We start from the raw sequence: 19783 nt of genomic DNA, 5'->3' as shown, positions 1-19783 counted from the left end.
GAGAAATTCCAGGTAGTTGTGAGATGAACGGCTGTAATGAATTTTATATTTTAAATATATGTAGACCAACATTACAGGCTGCTGCATTCTGTGGAAGGGTCCTGCAAGCAGTAAATGAGTCCGGCAAGGGCTCTGTGGGAGGGGCTGCCAGCGCCCGGTCACTTCCAGCCCCCGCCTCCCTGCTCCCTGGGACCATCTGCAGCTCGAGATGAGGCCTCCCTGCCAAAGGAGCCGAGGCAGGGGAAGCCAGGGAGACAAATCAAACAGCCAGGCAGTGCCCCAGCTTCCCTGCCAGCACCATTTTAGGCCAGTGGGATCATCCAGCCCTGTGCAGACTCCGGGCTCCCCCGGTACCGGTACTGCTGCTGGAGATGGAGCACTGCTCCCAGGGCTCTGCCATCCCATCATCATCACCACTGCTGCTCCCAGGCTCTGCCATCCCATCATCACCACTGCTGCTCCCAGGCTCTGCCATCCCATCATCACCACTGCTGCTCCCAGGGCTCTGCCATCCCATCATCACCACTGCTGCTCCCAGGCTCTGCCATCCCATCATCACCACTGCTGCTCCCAGGGCTCTGCCATCCCATCATCACCACTGCTGCTCCCAGGGCTCTGCCATCCCATCATCACCACTGCTGCTCCCGGGCTCTGCCATCCCATCATCACCACTGCTGCTCCCAGGGCTCTGCCATCCCATCATCATCACCACTGCTGCTCCTGGGCTGTGCCATCCTGTGGGAAGTAGATTTGTAGGGAATTCCCAAAGCCTGACAGAAGGCTCACACAGAGGCTCACACAGAGTGCTCCTGTATGCAAACCTTGAGATGAGAATAGGACAGACATTGCTGAGAGAGAAATGGAGCCAGGAACAAGTTTCAGAGGATGGCCTTGTAAATAAGATTGGATACTTTGGAGAAGCAGAACTATGAAAGATGCACTGCAGTAGGACCCACGAGGGGTAATTTTAGATTTTTGGTTTTAGGCATTTACAGCATGGGGTGGCAGAAGCTGATAGGCCAAGAAACCCTTACAGTGCATTGTAATTGGGAAATAATTGGCTTCTGATGGTGATGGAGTGAATTATAACATCTGTACTGTCCCACCCTTCTCATGAGATTGGAAATGGAAGTTTTTAATCCCCCTCTCAGTTGTCCCATCCCTGGGTCAGAAAAGGCTTCAATCACACACTCTCCCATCCCCACTGCTGACAGCAGCTCTGCTGCCTGGCCACCACCCAACCTGCCAGATGGTGACCCCTGTCCCACAGCACCCAGGGGACACCACGGCCAAAGCGTGTCCCACACCAGAGCTGGACCTTTTGGAGATGTTGGGGTGATGCTCCCTGCAGCTCCAGCTTTCCCTTTGGCACAGCTATCATCCCAGACTTTTTGCTGGACTACTTTTCTGCCCAGGAGGGCTGGAATGAAGACAGGAGCAGCAGCCCAGCTGCAGAAGATGAGTGGCATTCCTCCTGCCCCAAGACAAGCATTTGCTGCCACCTGAGAGAAGCCAGCCAGTCCCAGGGCTGGGCTCTCCCCCAGCTCAAGCACACCCACCTGGTAAGTGACTGCTAACCCTGGCTGGGATGGCTGAGCTGGTGTTAAACAAGCTGTGCAGCATTTCCACATGACCTTGACTCCTTCTCTTACAGTCCTGCCCCTGGACATGCTTCAGATACACCATCAAACTCTCTCAGGAGAGCACACTGAGTTGTTGAATCAAGACTTCCAACAGACTCGCTGCAAATACACTGCTCAACTCACATAAACCTTAATTAGGTTTCATTTTTTAATGCAAGACTTCAACAATTAACTCAGGAGAAAGTGTAAAAGCAGAAGCCAGGCCACCAAGGACTTCTCCCACCCACATCTCTCTGTGCTGGTGTGGCTGCACCATGATGACCCAGCTCCAGCAAGGATGTGGATGCACCAGCACTTGTACAAATCCAGCCTCTCAAACCCAAACCCCTCTCCAAAGTGCACTGTCCCCTGCAAAACACTTGCCTGCCATGAAACTTGCACACAAAGGGAACTATCCACATAAGTGACACCTGCTTTGAGCCAGGAAATAATCCTATCTCCCTAATGTCTGATCTACAAATGAGGTCTTTATTGTTTTCATTACACACACTGTTTACACATGGTTTCATAAAACTCACCACTAACAACTCATCTCCGTAATTAATTGAAGTAGGTGGAAACCAGAATAAGGATTAAAGAGAGGTTTTATCAGCTTAACTCAGAGGTGTCTTCCTGAAGTCACACACCTTCCACGTGCTGCTGCTGCCCTGGCTGCAGAGAACAGGGAGAACATGGGGAGAACGGGGAATTTGGCGTTTTGGCACTCCCACTTTGTTCTCTGTACTCCTCTGCATGCAGACCAGACAGCCACTGGTGGGAATTAGCAAAGGTCTGAGCTTTAATTTATAATCTGAGCTTTAAATGGTGACTTTAAAAACTCTCCTACCGTGTTTTGACTAAGTATAAACCAAACAGACCTTCTTAGTTGATATGTTCAACACCAGGAACAACAGCTTAAAAAGTTAAATCATGATTTAGGACTAATGCTCTAGACCATCTAATCCCATTATTTAATACCTTGACTGTGCATTTCCTGCTCTGACAGGAGCAGCTCCAACCCAAGCCAGGCAGTTCCACCACCAGCACACACTGCAACTCTGCCACGGGGGGGACTAACAGTGGAGATGGAAATATTCATTTTATTCCTTCCAAACTAAAACTCATAAGTAACTTCAGCTTAATATTAAGTGATGTAGTGGGTTTATCCTCTGCCTGCCTTTTTTCCCCCCAGAACTCCAAGATGTTCAACCAGGTACAACATGGAAGCAACCCCTGCAGCTTTGAAGGCACTGAAGGCAATTTCCAGATGTGCTGCTCTGGTTTCACCAGGCTCACACCACACCAGCAGCCACTTCCAGAGCAGCTCCAGGCCCACTGAGTTCTGCAGCACAGATTCCTACAGATGGGCAGGAGTTCACATTCACTTTTCCTGAAGCATCTGTCTGAAAAAGGTGGATTTTAATGGTGTTATTTACACCTAACAGTGTTATAACCCATAAAAACCTGAGTTTATAGGTTTCTTTCCTGCAGTAATGTTTATCTGACAATAATTTTGCAGAGCACAGGTTTACAGAGCAGGGACACCTGGTCTCCAGTTTATTCTGAGGTCCAATTAAGTGGCAGGCAGAGGCTGCTCACCCTCCTCACTCCTCCATCTCAGCCATCTGAAAATTCCAATCTCCTCCCCCTACTTTACCTTTATCTCTTATTTTATTAATGTTACTAAAACTACAGTCATCTTGTATGTATTTATCTGAAATTCCTTCCCATTGAGGGTCCATGAAATTGCCTTTAAAACCCTTACAAATTGTTTATGCCTAAAGAGTCACTCTCAGCCTGCAAAGGAAAATTGGAAAACTTCAACTGGACCACCTCAGCTCCCATTCAGTTCCAAAGAGAAGCCTCTTTCTGTTCTTGCAAAACAGAAACTAATTCTGGATAGTCCTGGATGTTTAAGGCCACCGTGCTCTCTAGATAAATTAAAAAATAATGAATTCCAGGGATTTGAAAGAACAGCAAGAACTGTAAAGAAGGTTCTGTTAACCTTGAATAAACATCCTAAAGAGAGGTTTTGGAAACACACAGAAATCGTGGATGAGTAAGAAAATTCAAGACATCTCGTACTCAGCAAACTTCAAAGAGTTTCTCTTTTCTGAACACATTTCAGGCAAAACAAAGCTACCCTTGTTAAAATGAGCCCACTGCAGCACTGTCACAGGCAGCTGGGCAGGGCAGCACATCTCCATAGCTGGAGCTTTTTCCACTCCTGACAACCAAACCCTGGCCCAACCCCAGCAGCTCAGAAGGAACAGGCACAGACCACCAAAGCCAGCAGCTTGTGGTGCCACCCAGCTCATTCCTGGGGCTTCCCCAGGCACAGGGAGCTCAGACAGATCACACAGAGGCACTCCCACATCATCAGGGCTGATGGACAGTTCTGTGTTTACTCAGAGATAACACCTGCCTCTCACAGCATTACTTTAGCACCTACTATAATGTCTTTAAATGAGATGTAGGTCTACAGGCACCTGAATTTGCTTTTTGATATATTTACTAAAATGCTGGCAGGTTTGATGCATGTTTTGCAGAGGCCTATTTTTTAAAATAGAGGAATTACACCTTGTTCTTACTTAAAAGTTTCTAAAATTTTAGGCTAGACAGAGATCCAATTCCAAGCTTTAAACTGCTTGATAGACCTTGACAACAGGGTTGGCTTTTATGCATCATCTTGTAATGCAATAAATTTCACTTGAAACATCTTCACCTGTGTACCAAAATATGTCACTGTGATACAGAAAACCTGACATGAAAATAAAAATAAATTAATAAATTAGTTGCTCAGAGAGCAACTGTCTTAGGGCCAGAAAAACACACTTCCTACGAGAGACTCGAAGAGACAGTCTTATTTTATTGAAAGGTAATTTAAGTAAGGAATAATTATGAAGTACAACTAATCAGGCAGCAGGTAATTTAAGACTGGAGACAAAGGTATGAGAGCTGATAGCCACAGTCCTCCGATTTCAGACTGGAAATGCAGTTAATGAGAAGCTGGGATTTTAACCTGAAGTTAATGTTCTACCTCGAATGATGGCAAAGGAAGTTTTGAAAGTGTAACCTGAGCACCCAATAATAGAAAACAAACAGAATAACCCAGCGTTTCTTAATTTTTAACGCCCGTGTTTCTGCATGCTTGCTTTTTGAAACCACATGGGGATCTGCTTCTCAGAGAAAGCTCTCTTCCTTTTCCCAGCTAGCATTATTTGCCAGCCTTCCTTCCCATTGTTTAGCACCACCATTCCCCCCCTTTTGCCCACACCCTCTCTGCTGAAGGTATTCATAAAAATCCTAGGAATTCTCCTCCTTCTCCCTTTCCAGGCCTCCCCACAGAGACATTTTCTCGTTCACAAACCAACACGGAATCGACCCGATGGTCTGGTCCCTTCCCACAGGGAACACCAGCAGCATCCAGCACACATTCAGGAATGCACATTTTTAATCCACAGCTCCCAGCCCGTGGAGCAGGATCTGGTGTGCAGGGAGCTGCCAGTGCCAGCCCTACCCAGTGCCCATGGATGTTCCCAGCCCAGCAGCACAGGCTGTGTTCCTGCGAGGGGAAACCAGAGTTTTCCATAAGCACGGTCTCTCCTCTGCAGGATCCAGCTCTCCACATGTATCTGCTAACAACATCTCAGTATTTCTCCACCCCCTCCCCATGTTTCTCCTTTTTGTCAAGCTCCCCAGCATTTGTTCTGGGATCTAATTAAGGTCCCTTATCACCATGGCAAGAGGGGGGCAAGGTCTGACAAAACAGCATTAATGAACCGATTGTTTTCGCTGGGCACATACAGAGTTCCAATCCCCAAGACTAGAACATATCAACACTTGGAAAAAAAAAAGATTTAATCTAAAGGAGCCTGTGTTGTTTACATTTTTGCAAGACTTGAATTAGAAGCCCTGTATTACTGGCATAATCCAACAGCACCTCAGAACTTATTTTTAATGGGAGTTTTATTCTGATTAGGACAGGCAGCTTCATTTTGTCTCCTCTTCTGAGCATACGCAGAAGTCTCGCTCCTACCATCTGACTCTCCTTCAAAGAGATGAGCTTCCCGTAAACTTCATTAGTTAGATGCCATTTTGTAGGTAATTCAGCACCTCTTCCCACCTTTCTGGGTTATTAAATCTATTAACATCCCAGGATATTGTTATGTAAGTACTGCTCATCTCCATTATGCAGCAGAATTAGACGAGAGCGATTAGAACCAAGTTTGTCTTGTTTCATCTCATTCCCTGTGTGAATTCAGGCACCAGAAGCCAAGACAACCTTCAGGGGATGCAGCTCTGATACTGAAGGGAAAGACAACCAAAGCAGAACCAAAAAAGTCCACGAGGGGAAAGAAACATGGGCTCCAGGTGAGAGTTGTAAGGGAGAAGGTGCCGTGCTTCCTTGCCCTGCAAGAGCAAACTCTTCACTCCTCCCAGCATTCATCTCCTTGTTCCCTCCCTTACCTTCAATCCAACTTCCAGTAACATCCAAGGATTTTAACACCACCTACAGATAACTCCCCTTGGAAGGATCCCCTCCGAGAAATAGCTCATTTAAATGCTACAGAAAGTGTTCCTCTTAACTCGACCCCCTCTTGACACCGGCTCCCCAGCTGCCTTTTGAAAAACCTGCTAAAGGAGTTTAATTTTTGGACAAGAAATCAGTCCTGGCCACAAGTAATCTGCAAAAAGAGCTCTCCACCTTTCACTGGAATAGAATCTTGAAAATAGAATCCTGAACCTTTCAATTAAGCAAGAGAACTCCTCTATGTCATCTGAAGGGGAAGAAGTGATACAGCCCATATTTTGAAAGTTGCCTCCTGATCCCATTCTGTGTAATAAGATACATACTGAAAATCTGACTCTCCAACACAGGATAAAATGTAACATTTTACAAAGCAGGATGCAGACTGAAGAGCCTTGTGTGTGGGACACCACACACAAGCAACAGGAAAAATGCAAGGAGGAAACTCCAGCAGAGGAAGAGCTAAACTTCTTTTTACTAAAAGAAACCAAGAAGTTCTTAAATTTTTAAATTTAAAATTTTTAAGGTTTTTAAATTTTTAACGTAGTACTGAGAGACTTCTTCAACACACTTTTCCAACCTTAACTGATTTTCAGGACACTCCTGGGAAGCAAACACATCCTTATTGATGATCCCATTGACCAAGTGGGGTGAACAGGACAGAAAAGTGATGGCACTGTTACAGGGCCAAGGGAGAAGTCAGTGCTGGCTCAGTGGGACCTCCTGCGTATTTTAAATGCAAACTTACTCCCCTTGTCCACTGTTCTGCTCTCATCACACCTTTTGGAAAATAAAAGCCAATCCCAGAGAGGAGGACAGCAACTTTAGCCCACAGCTTCCCATCCCACCTACTTGCAGAATCCCTCTCTGCCCAGCGTGGCCACCTGCCCTTCTGGGCAATAAAGTGTCTTCTGGTGGGAGGCCTTCTGCTCAGGAGAGCATCACAGAGTGCAAACAGAGCTCAGCACACGGTGTTTGCTCTCCATCCTCCCTGCAGGAGAGGATCACGTGCAGAGCTGGGTGTTTTTCAGTAAATGCACCTTTGCAGGCAGCGAGGCCGTGAGGGATGGCTGGGAAGAGCACAAAGGCTTCTTGCTGTGTGTTTATGTAGATGAAACACATCCAAACCAGAGTTTGCTTTGTCCTCTGCTCCCATGGTCATGTCTCACTGGCCTCAGCAAGCCCCTGATACAGCACACAGGTTCTGATCAGGGTTAAGACAAAGTCTGGTCGTGCCAAGGAACCAGCACTGCCAGGCTGGATGTCAAAGCCTTCGCGTCCTCTGGCTCTCACATGCACAAGGCACTCACTCCCCTGCAGACAAAACCACCAAACTCCATTCAGAATGAAGCAGGAGGCTGACAAAATAAAGGAAAACCTGGGTGGGTTGCAATGAGCTACAGCACAGCCACAGCAGCCCATCTTCCTCACCTCCAGTCCTGCCCAAAATGCTGAGGATGTGCAGAATCATTTAGGTGGGAGAAGACCTCCAAGATCAACAAGTCCAACCATTACTCCCCAAGTGCAACATCTTGGAGGTTGACTCCAATAATGTTTCCTGTGTCAGAGTGCTCAACCTAATTTTATTTCTGGCACAACAGTAATAAAACTACTTCTTATTACAGCACGTAATTAGTGGCTACCTTTCCAAAATAAAAATGGCCATGAAATTCAAAATCAGGCTATCCTTCTACAAACCAGTGATTTTTTTTCTCAAGCTCTCCCCAAATACAAAACCCCTTACATTGACAAATGCCACAGAATTGTAACTCTGACCTATTGGGTAAATAAAGTCAATGTGATTTTAAATGATTCCAAGGGCTCAGAGTTGGGCTCGATGATCCCTGTGGGTCCCTTCCAACCCAGGATATTCTACAGTTCTATAAAATTCCAGAAGCCCTGTGCTTACAGAGACTCCCTACCCTGCACATACGTTCAGGAACTAAACACATTATCTAGAGGTAGTAAACAGATTTGTAATGGGTGTCACTTATCCCTGTCAGCAGCACTGATGAATAACACTGTTAACATGGATCAGATCGCCCACCAAGCACAGTCACAGGCTTCCCCTGCCCAAGAGCCACGGAACTTCTCCAATTAGCTGCTCAGAACTAATTGTCAGATGCAATTTTCAGGCAGCATTTCTTCTCCCTCCTTAACATATTCCTTGTGCAGGCATTGCCCCCAGCAGCAGCCTTGCCCAGCCACCTCCCTCCCTCCCTCCAGTCGTGTCCCAGACCTAATCTCTGCTCACAGCTTTTGAGCACAGCTCTTCCAGGCAGCTGACATTTAAATAAGCTCTGTATTGACTTTCCTCTGCTGTACCTCGAGTCCTCCTTGTTTTCCTTATGTTCATATTCCAACTCTGCTGCTCTGCAGCTCCTTCTGAAGGGAATGGAAGCGGAGCTGGACTGATAATCAATAAATACCTGCACCCTGCCATCCCTCAGAGGCCCAGTCCAGGGGGAGATTTCCCTCTCTTCCCATGCATATTCACTATTTTGGATAAACTTTCAGAAGGCAGGGAAAGGTTCTTTCCCAAATCTGCAGCGTTTCAGACCATGCTAAGCCTGTGAACTTTCCTTTAACTCGCATTAAACCGATACAACTTTTAATTAAAAAAGTAATTTTGAAAAATTGCTTGTGCGGTGCGGAAGGTGATGTTCAGACAGCATCACTGATCCCTGGAGTTCTGCAGCCTTGAGTTTAATAAACTGAATTTTCAAAAGTAAACACAGCTTGCATCAGCACCAACCTTCTATTCCAGCCCTGTATTTTCCATCCTTTCCTTAGCCAGGAGAGGATGTTTCCAGAGCACCGCACACCAAACGCTGCATGGGTGTCACTGGGCTGGAAAGGGAGAAAATTCCCACCCCTGGGGCTGTGTCCCTGCCAGGGGAGGAAGCCTTGCCTCTGATGGAGCAAGGAGGAGGCTGAGCCATGTCCTCCCCCACCCAGCACCCCCAGAGCTGAGGGATGAACTCACAGCCCACCCCACCTGCTCCTCGGGGAAGAAAACCCCAGGCACAAGGACTGCCCTCCAATTCACACCTGAGCCTCTGCAATTTTACCCTCACACAGCAGCTCCTGCCTCCTCCAGCTGTAATTTAGGATTTCTTTTGCCTAATTTGTTATTTCCTGCAGTAGGTAATCCAGCAAGAGGGAGGAGCAAAGGGCAGAACAAAAGCAAAATTAAAACTAACCTAAATGTCTTGCCCTAGGCAGAAACAAGTCAAAACCACTCTCAGGTTTCATTCTCTTTGTTTTTATAACTGTTCACCTGGGTTTTTTTTTTCAAGTTCTTTTAGAAGAATCACTTGAATTATATTTATTCCTCAACTTCAAAAAGATGCTCCATGACAGTGGGTGTCACATCTCCCTCTTCTCTCCTCTTTCCCCCTTATCAATTTATCCCACTCATCCCACTGCCCAACCCAAGGGCTCAAACAAGGGCTGGGAAGCCAAGATTTTCTTGGGTTCACTTCCAAGATTCTTAGGTTCACTTCCCAGCTGCATTTCCAGCAGGTCATTATTTCCCTGTGAGCTGCTTTGCTCCTCTGCAGAGCAGGGAGAGGTGGGCTGTGCAGCTTTATCCCTGTTTATAAAACAAATACTCTGAGAATCCAGGCACACTGCGCTGATCTGAAACACCAGGCATTCTGTTATTATACATAAATAAATATAAATACAGCATTTACCATTTTCACTCGACTTATTTGCATTTCTACTATTTTAGAACTTCTAATGTTGTTAGAAATGCCAGAAAGAGATGATTTCATGTTCTCATGCCTATTCCACCCAGAAATGGTAGGCCTAGATGCAATTTTTTTCCTTCTGCTAAAACTATTTTCTCAGTCAAAGCTTCATAAGGAAGCAACTTTAAAGGTGTTGTTTGCAGCTGCAGTGAAATAAACACAGATTCAGCACTGCCCGTGTGAGCGAGGTATTTCATCTCCACATCCTTTAACTCAGCACCACCAGTGATTATCCCCTACAACTTAATTCTGGAGAGCATTTTATTAAATATGCATTTGGATTTGGTCTCAGTTCCATAAAATATTTAACCATGTGCCTAAACATTACTTACCCCCCCCCCCCCCAGCCCAAGTTTGGGTTTTAGGCTGTCTGGTAACACACACAACAAACTCCAGAAGATAAAACACCTTCATTCTTTATCTGAAGAGCTCCACTCCACAGATCAGCCTCTCAGAGATGTGCCAGCTCCAGCTCTAACTAGCTCTTCACACTTTTTTTTAAGACTAATAGGCTCCACATATTCATCTCCAAAGGGTATAAATTCCCTTCCTCTCTTTCCCTTTTAAATATGTCAGGCAACATTACAAAAAAATAACATCTGTGCCACAGTTATGCAACAAGCAGCATGCTAACCATTAAACTGCACTTTATAGAGAGTGGGCTGAATTAAAAAATAAAACAACAAAAAGGAAACAGGGGGAAAAAGTTCACCTTTAAACCTAGGGATCAGGCAGGGTTTCAGCACCACCACCCTCCCTTGCTCACCCCAGACTCCTGGGTTTGCTGCCCTCCTCCACTGATGCCTCGTGGCTGGTAATGGCAGCCTGAACACACATGCCATGAACTGCAAAAATGGATTGAATCTGGCTGGAAAGGGCTTAAACACTCAGTAAGAAGATGAAGAATCCCAAAAGTGGTTTTCGTATGTGTGTACATTTTGTCAGAGTATACCAACAGCACTATATATTCTTTTCTTGCAACCCTTAGCAAGCCTTCTCTTTTCATAAATATAGGTCAACAGAGCTAAACTCTGCTTTTGCCTCAACTCCCACTTTAAATGCATAAAAAATTAGATTTTTAGGGAGCAGAATGAAAGGAATGGTGTATTTCATGCTATTATATACCCAGCCAAGGATCCCAAAGGGTTTGTTTGGGCTTTAAAAACAAAACAAAAACCCTTGGCATTTGTCAGACTAAAACCATTTTTCTTTGGTCTTTGCACAACCATCCTTTCCAGATTTGAATAAACAACATCAAACAAACTATTTTGACTTCCATTTACCATGCAATGCACAGAAGCTGCTCAAGGATAGACAGAGCAGAGTGTGAAACATTTGGGGACTCTGAGCAGGACCCTACAGAGCCCCCATCCCACCTGGAAATGCTCATTCCAACCCCTCTGCTCCCCTCTTGGCATTTATATTTAAGCAGCTTTATCTTGCCCCAAAGAGAGATTACTGAAACAGCCACAGATAACAAGTTTAGCAGGCACCACCACAGGGTATGGCTGTACCCAGAAATGCAGGCAGGGGGATGAAGGTATTAACAAAATAATAAAAATACCAACTAAACTCTGAGCTACACATCAAGTTTTCAACCTGACCCTCACAAATGCAGGAGTGATTTAACACAGCCCCTTCAGCAAATGCCCAGGCCTAACTGAATAATAGAATATAAGACAGGTTAATACCCTTAAATATAATTGTGTATTACATAGATACAATATATTTTATATAGATTATGTAAATATTGTAATACCCTTGACTGCCTTTTGTTTTAACATCAGCCCAGGAATGCAGGGTGAGAAGCCATCACTTCTCTTGTCAGCTGCAGATTTCAGATATTTCAGGTTTCCTGCATGTTGCAATGGGCAACATGAACCTCGTGTGAAGGCAGAAGGGTTGAGGCACAAGGCAGTCATTTAACATTTCTGATGCAATATTTGGACTCCACCATGCACAAACTCACTGATCACAATGCAGATGAAGACTTTCCCATACCCCATCAGGCCAGAAAGCTTCAAAACACAATTTAGGCAGCATTTTCCTCTTTTCCCCACCACTTTCACTGAATTCCTTTCCTAGGAGCCACCTTCCTCCACTTCTGCTCTTGGCCCTTTGCTGGCATTAAGGTTGTTTTGTTTTTATTCCCAAGCCACTCATTTTAGCCAACAACCCCTCCAGACCACCTGCAGTGGGTGAAAAGTTAATCCAAGATGCTTCCAAGCTCCCCCTGAACTAACCTCCAGGAAGTCTTGAACTCATCCTAGCAAGGAATCCAGCACACATTGGATTGTGTGCTTGGACAGGTGAACACCAAGAACAAGGGAGGATGTAGTTTATAGGGAAAAATCCAGAGAGAACCTGAGATACCATGATTTGCTTAACACATGAATTGGAACCTGTAATTCCACACACCAGCAGTCAGGATCAGCAATTCCACAGAACAGCCAACACATCAGTCCCTAACGAGCTCCAGCTCTGCAGCACAACCAGTGCCCATCCTTCCTGCAAAGCCAGAAATGCTTCCAAAGGGTGGAATCAGCACCAGAGCCTGTTGATGATTAAGCACCAGTTCAAACACCCTTTGCAGAAGAAGAGAGAACTGCAAGGAGCACGTGGTTCTCAGCTCAACACTGCACAGGGACATAAACTATAACCCAAATGGAAACCCTGAAACACAACTCTGTACTGCCTAAAACAGCCATGCACTGTGATGCTGAGCAACCAAGCCTTTCAAAAATTCACTCTTTCAAACCAGAAGCTCCCTGGGGACCCAGTGGCCTGCCCAGCCTCCCATCCAGCTCCCAAAAGGCTGCTGCTGGTAACTGCTGAGTGCTCAAACCCAGCAAGCAGCAGGCAAGGAATGAGCACAAACGAATCAAAGAAACAGCCACAATACACAGAACTCCCCTCCCTGCACTACAAACTCTCTCCACCAAATGATAAGCTAACCAGACAAGTAAGACAATTAATTAAGTGAAGGTTACAGGGTTGGGACAATTATTTGTTGTGCAGGAGGTTTGGGCTGAGGGGCTCCTCTGAGTTTGCCATGCCTGGCTGGGCTAACACCTCGTGGCTCCTGTGCCCCATATCAGCCATGGGCCAGGAATGGTCCTGAACTCCACTGCACCCATGAGCTGCTTGTGCCAGAGCAGCTGAATTCCTGCATGAGCTGGCACTGAATGCTCCACGGGCTCCAGAATGAATCTCTGTCTCTCACACACCAGTCACTGCATGGACAGGTGATTTTGATATAGGTGATTTCCTCAGAGGCAGGCATAAACAAACCAGGGGAAATTATTGTGTGCTGCTCTCTACAGAGCCACTGGTGTCAGGGAGATTGGGGTTTGCTTGTTTGCTTTAACATCAGCTGAAAAATTGTGGTCACCAACACTTTCCCTTCTGGTCTTCCCAAAAATTCCACCCATCTTGCATTGTTTAAAGGCACAGCTGCCAATGAAGTTAACCTGTCCACTAAATGTGGGCAACAACATTAAACAGAAAACCCACATCCCAACTTTTTATAGCTAAAATCACCCCACTCCCCAACAGTTTTTTCATGCAAATGAGAACAGTGACCACCCTGAAAAAGGCAATTTTCATTTTCCCCCTCGAGGTTCAGAGAGAGCCAAGATTACTAATTGCTCCATTCCCTGGAGCAATATGAAATAAGATCCAGCATCCATCTGTATTACCACTGAAATACCAGCATGACCCTTAAATTCACATTCAGAGTATTAAAACATGACCTTGCAAGGCTACCAGGAAAAAAAAATGCTGCTTGCTGGCCAAACAGACAGCAGATTCCCTCTGTCCTGGTTAAATTCCCAGCCACCCTCCTGGCTCCCAGGAAGCAGTTCAGTATTTCTCTGAAGTTATTCAACAGCTGTGAAGGTCAAGGATTGTCCAGAGTGGCCAGTCACAAGCAAACCCACCTTTCACACCCATCAGCCACCAAGTGAAACCCCAGCCAGAGGGGGAAAAGGACAGGAAATCAGGAGTAGAGGCTCCACACCTGCTCTCCAGAGCACAGCTGATGCTTGCAGAGGGCTTAGCTGAGCCAGCCAGGGACCTGAAAATTGGGGCCAATGAAGTGGATGGGAAAGAACCTTATTTTTTTTTTTTCCATGTGTAAAACTCACAGTTTCAGCTAAAATACAAGAAATTAAAAAAAAAAGAGCTTCAGTGGCACTTCTGAAGAATGAAAAAAAAAAAAAAGGCTTTGGAAGCTTTAGATTTGAAGCTTCACAAGCTTCTTATGAAAAATGCAAGCTTTGAAAAACTTCTGAAGAATTAATATTCTTACTTTGGGCTCTTCTACTGCCAACGGACTACGGATGCTGTAACTAATAAAAAATAATTAATGCCAATAAACAGGCCCTTCATAAGGCTTCAGCTTCTCTCCTCCATCAAAGACTCATCTCATTCATTGGGACATTGTGCAGGAAACAAAATTCACCCAGAGAACTTGTGTTTTCCACGTTTGGTTCCCTGTGCTGTAACTGACAATTAAAATCCTCCCAAGTGCGAGAAAAAGAAACTGATTTTTTTTTTTAATAAGGACACAGCTCCAAAAGTAGCTCCAGAGCACGGCAGAGATCTTACCTGGAATGGAACTGGGAAAGAGCTGGGAATTTGTGCCCAAGCCCTCCCCAGGACCCAGGTCTCATGCTGGGAATGAAACAACCAAGAAGTTCTCAGGAGTGCTCTGAGCGCCCCAAGCCACGTCCTGGCACTCCTGAGAGTCCTGCAAGATCCACAAGAGCTCATTCTCCTGATAACCTCCATCTGAGTGTCCAAATACCCCCAAAAATGTAAGAGTGTCATTGCACCACCACCTTCTCAGCAGCTTCAGCATGTCGGGAAAAGGACAGTGACAATGTCGGGTTTGAATTTGTGAGGAGCTCCCTGCCCTGGGGGAGAGCAGAGGCAGAAAACGCCTGAGCTGTTTGGGGTTATTGTAGAAATCCTGACTCTCCTCTCTCCAGGGGCCTTGGAGCAGAGTGGAACAGCCCCAGGAAGGGACCCTCACACCAAACCCACCACGAGCAGTCCCTTCTGCACCACAGAAACCCCACAGAAGCAAGAGGAGGGAGCTGATAAATTGGCAAAAACCCCAAACTGGTGTCAAGGCCAGGCCTACAAGCTCTGCCAGCGCCAGTGACAGAGAGTGGCACTGCAACACCACTCAAGGGGCAGCACAAGGCAGACACCTCAAGCTCCCTCTTAACAGAGGCACTCTGGTCTGATGCCTAAGGATAACAACAGCTTCTGGCAGAGACAGATCACAGTCCTGAGAGGGACAATTCAGAAAGGTGTTAAACTGAAGGGGTAAATTAATTAGCTGGGGTCCAAGCAGAAGCAGTGCTGTTGGGCCAGCAGACTGTGGTTCCACCTTCCCAGCAGGGAGCAACACCAGTAAATGAAGACAAGGAGACTGATCAGAAACTTCTAGTGACACATCCACCCAGATTCTGAAGATGCAGCACAAAACAAAGATGTATAAGATCAGTGAAAGGCAACAATTAGCCAGCAGAATTCTCCATCACGGGAGATTATCGAGACAAGAGCTTGGATAAATTAAGCAAATCAGTTTTCTCGTAGTCAAAAGCTTTTTTAAAGGCGAACAAGACTGCAAATACGAGCTCAGACTGCTGGGCATAAATCACCTCCTGAATGCTTAAGGGTTAGGAGAAAACTGTGCCCAGGGACAGCAGCCCCAGCGCTGCCCACCCCCAGATCCCCCTGCAGCTCCTGCAGCTGAGCTGGCACAGACCCTGCCTGGGACTGCAGGGCACTGGGCCACGGCCCTGGATTATTCACAGGGCTGACGTAGCCATGCAGACACAGATCCACCTCATCCGTGTCACTCTTTGGAGACTGCATAATCATAGCTCAGCCCATGCCAGAGCAACATGAGGAACACCTTCTGTACAGAAGAAATTCTCAAGATTTAAAGTTTTAACACAAGCTAACAAACGCCGGGGATGAAAGAAATCCTGGGATGAAAGATCTCCATGACACCTGCTTTGAATAAAAAGACATTGCTACAAAAATATCACAGACCCGCTGGTCTAGAGCCTTTGCTTCATGTCATTCCCCAGACATCAATTTGCAATAGAGGCACACAAAAGCAGCATTACACAGATTACATGCTGCTCCCCGGAACTGCAAACAAAATCCACCCAGCACTACCACCACAGTCCAGAGCACCACGGCACCAAAGCCACTTCCCCTGGCTGCTCCTCAGACAGTGTGCTGAGGATAAGGGTTCAACACTCATTTGCAGAACTGAGGGCTCCTCCTGCAAGCTTCCCTCTGGCTCAGCTTTCCCAAACACTCCCCATTACTCGTGTCCACGGGCAGGTCAGCAGCGCTGCCAGCCCTCAGCACGGGCAGCAGGACAGGTTTTGCACTCAATCCCTGCATCCTTCACACAAATCCACACCTGGATGCTCAAGGCAGCCCATCATCTTCAGCATCTGTAACTTCCCTGCTTTCTACACGACACAACACATGGCAATTATTTAATGTTTGGTTGTAACGGCACCCAGGAGCCCTAAAATCAAAACCCCAAAAGGCTGAGATCCCACCACGCCTCTCACAGCACATACAGGTAAGAAATCAGGAATCAGGTGGGTCCTTGTGCTAGAACAGCTCAGACCCCTGCACAGGTGACAGGTGACACCAGGGGTGTGTACAACCAGCTCAGAGAAAAGAGGGAAGAGCAAGGTTCCTTGCAAAACATGGTTGGCTCAGTTTTATGCCACATGGCTCATTTACTCACTGCTGGCAGCATCCACAAAATCAGGCTCGTCAAGCACCTGACTGTACACACAGGTAATGATTATAAAGCCAACTCAAGCGGGGCTAAAAGTACACAAAGATCTAGCATAAAAATAAAAAAGTGCAATCCTCTCCCAGGTGGAAAACAGGACTTTGAACGTAACAGGTGGATTACATAACAATTATTTTGCTCCCAATTCTCAAAATGTATTTTTTTTTTAAATACCCTCACAGACCAAAGGCTGTCATTACTGAGAAGCAATAGCAATTTTACTCTGGTAAACAGTCAGGCTACCCAACCTCTCTCAGGGCCAAACACAAACTCAGCAACGGCAGCAGCAAAGAGCCCCCACACAAGGAGCAGGGCAAGGCCTGGAGCATCCGTGGCTCTCCTCCCTGGATTCTGCCCAGGGAAAAGATTATTTCCTAATGCTGCTTTTTGTTTGCAACGGGGCATAAACTTCAAGGGGATGGTTCACTGCTGTGCTGGGGGAAAGCAGCACGCTTGGGTTGCTGCTACAATGGAAAAGCCTTAATATCCAAAAAATGCACCTTGCATCGATGGCTGGGTCCCACACCCAGGATCCAACCTGAGCCAGACCCCTTTGTCTGGGAACACTTTCTACCCGAGCCTGGGGCCTTCTTGGTCCTGCAAGCACATTTGAGCCTTTTCATATGTTTCTTTGCAGAGCCAGGAAAAAGATACACACGTGACCCATCACAAAACCATCCACGAGGCCTCACCATCTCAAAAGAGAAGGACACCACCGAGGCACTGCCCCGCACAGCCGTACTCCCTGTCCCAGCTACGGAAGTTAAAACCCACTGGCCACGACCTCTTCTCTTTTTTTCAATCTGAAAGAGACTCCTCAGCATTCAGAACTCAACGCTTAAGTGGGCTGCCAGAGCCTCGCCTCCAAAAGGCAACAGCAAACACAAAAAAAAAAAAAAAAAAGAAAAACAAACGGGCAGAAATCCCCCCTCGCTGCCCCCAGAGCTGAGCAGAGAGGGAAAGGGGGACGAGGCACACGGGGAAGGCGGCCGGGTGCTCCCCTTTTCTGCCTCCCTTTTATTCCTGCTGAGTGTAGTAACACTTGAACTGGCTCTCTTTATTTGCAGCCGGATACGCGCTTTCAAAGATACTGTACTACTGTGTAGGCCAAGCAGGGACTCTCTTTCTTCCCTTGGTTAGGGCTTTTGGGAAAATAATTATTCACCAGAACTGCCATCATGAACAGAGCAAGCTAAATCAATGTAGCTTTGTATGGGCCATTGCCACTGCAAAGCAAATACTCCATCAAGACATGGATCAGTGAGAATTTTATCACTAGGAATCCTTATGCACATCTTTGTGTATTTTTAATATCCACCTTATCCCTCCCCACGCTCCTGCACCCCACCCTCCCCACGGATTTGTCTTGTGTCACTGGCAGCTATGGGGCTTGGCTACGAGATTCACATCAGTAAAAACGTCTTAAATACACAGGTTTATTCTCCTTAAAAAAATTTATAATAAAGCATTGGTGCAGAGCAGATTTATTCACTGAACAGGTTGATTTATTTAACAGACTTGACATACATCAAAACCTACTATAGGCTTACATAATTGTTATCCATTTAGCAGGTCTGGTTCTTTTGTCAAGTATTTGTTTTTCAAAAGTGATTCACTAAAGACTGCTGCCTTCTGCACAGCTCACATACCTTAACAAATGCAGTCTTGCATGGGGTATTAGCTGAAGTGACTTTAAATTGCATCCTACCTGCTTGAGCGCTGCCGCTATTTTTTTAGGCTCTGTATTATTCCTTTACTAAACCACACGCACACCACCAAAAAAAAAAAAAAAAAAAATTAAAACAGCAAAGCAAGAGGCAGGAGCGTGTGTAGAGGCACACCGAGCCCCGCCGGCAGCAGCGTGTGCCGCGGGCTCGGTGTTACCGCAGTACCACGCCGCTCCAGCGATGCCAGCAGGTACCTCCGGCGCGGCACAGCCGAGTACCAGGATGTTGATGGCTGCACAGAGGTTTCGGGGCCGGCGCGGGGCAGGGGGGACGAGCAAACCGCCGGGCGGAAACGGGAAAAAACCTCCAGGAGGATTTAAGGACCGCGGAGCCGTTTTGTTTTCCCGCAAGAGGCTCATTGAGGCCTCGGCTCGCACAGGCGCACCGCTCCCTCCGGCCTCACGCATCCACCCACGGCTCCCGGCCGCGGATCCCCCAAATACGCACCCATCCTGCGCGGCTTCCCCGCGGGAGGCGGAACGCGGCGGAGCATCACCCGCGGCACAGCGATCGCCTCGGCGTTCACCGCCGGTCCCCCACGGCTTGTTTGGGTTCATCTATCGCACCGCGCATCGCTCGCTCGCCTCGGGGCCGAGGAAGGATTTCATTCTCCCCCCGGCTCCAGCATCCTCCTCGCACACACACGCCGGGCGCATCCCGGGGCTCGGGGATGGCAGCGCCCGGGTGCCGACCACACGGACCCGGCGCTCCGCCGCCCGCCAGACAGATGGTTAATTACATTCACAGCCGCATTTTGCGCTGGGATAGAGTTTCAGACAATGAGCCAGTTTTATTTGATTAGCCAGTTCTCTAGTTTAATGCGCGCGGTGACAGCTACTCCCAGGGCTGGGGTTTCTTTTTTTCCTTTTCCTTAAATAAAAATAAAAATCCCATCCCCCCTCCTTCATTATGTTTTTGTTCTGGCCGAGGCTGAAGTAAGCGCGGCCCCCGCGGCCGCCGGGGGGCCCGGCGGGGCGGCGCCCCCGCCCCGCGCTGCACCTGCCCGGGGGGGGGGACACGGCGCCAAGTTGCCGCCCCCCCCCCGTCACCTCAGACCACCCTCGCACACACGCACACCCCGCAACTTCCCCGCAGGCCTCCGCGCAGGCCGGCGCTGCCATCAGCATCCCCTCCTCCTCCTCCCCGCTGCCCCCGCGGTGTGCCGGCGCGGGAGGGGGGGGTGTGTGTGGCTGAAGCTCCGCCGCGGCGGGACTCACCTCGGCGCGGGGCCCGCGATGGAGCGGGGGTCCCCCGCCCGCCGGGCGCTGCCGGTGCTGCGGCTCAGCGCTGCTCCATGCGCCCGGGGC

General features: G+C 47.5%; 1 protein-coding gene across 1 annotated transcript in view; it reads right to left on the bottom strand.

The window, feature by feature from the left end:
• NEXMIF (neurite extension and migration factor) overlaps positions 1–19783 on the bottom strand; it is a 165439-nt gene extending 145656 nt beyond the window's left edge. The window contains exon 1 of the mRNA XM_050974531.1: positions 19694–19783. The gene's annotated coding sequence lies outside the window, so the exon portion shown is untranslated. The remainder of the gene's footprint in view (positions 1–19693) is intronic.

Source organism: Serinus canaria, chromosome 4A, assembly GCF_022539315.1.
Source record: "Serinus canaria isolate serCan28SL12 chromosome 4A, serCan2020, whole genome shotgun sequence".
Taxonomy (NCBI): Eukaryota; Metazoa; Chordata; class Aves; order Passeriformes; family Fringillidae; genus Serinus; species Serinus canaria.
This window is presented reverse-complemented; position numbering and strand designations above follow the sequence as displayed.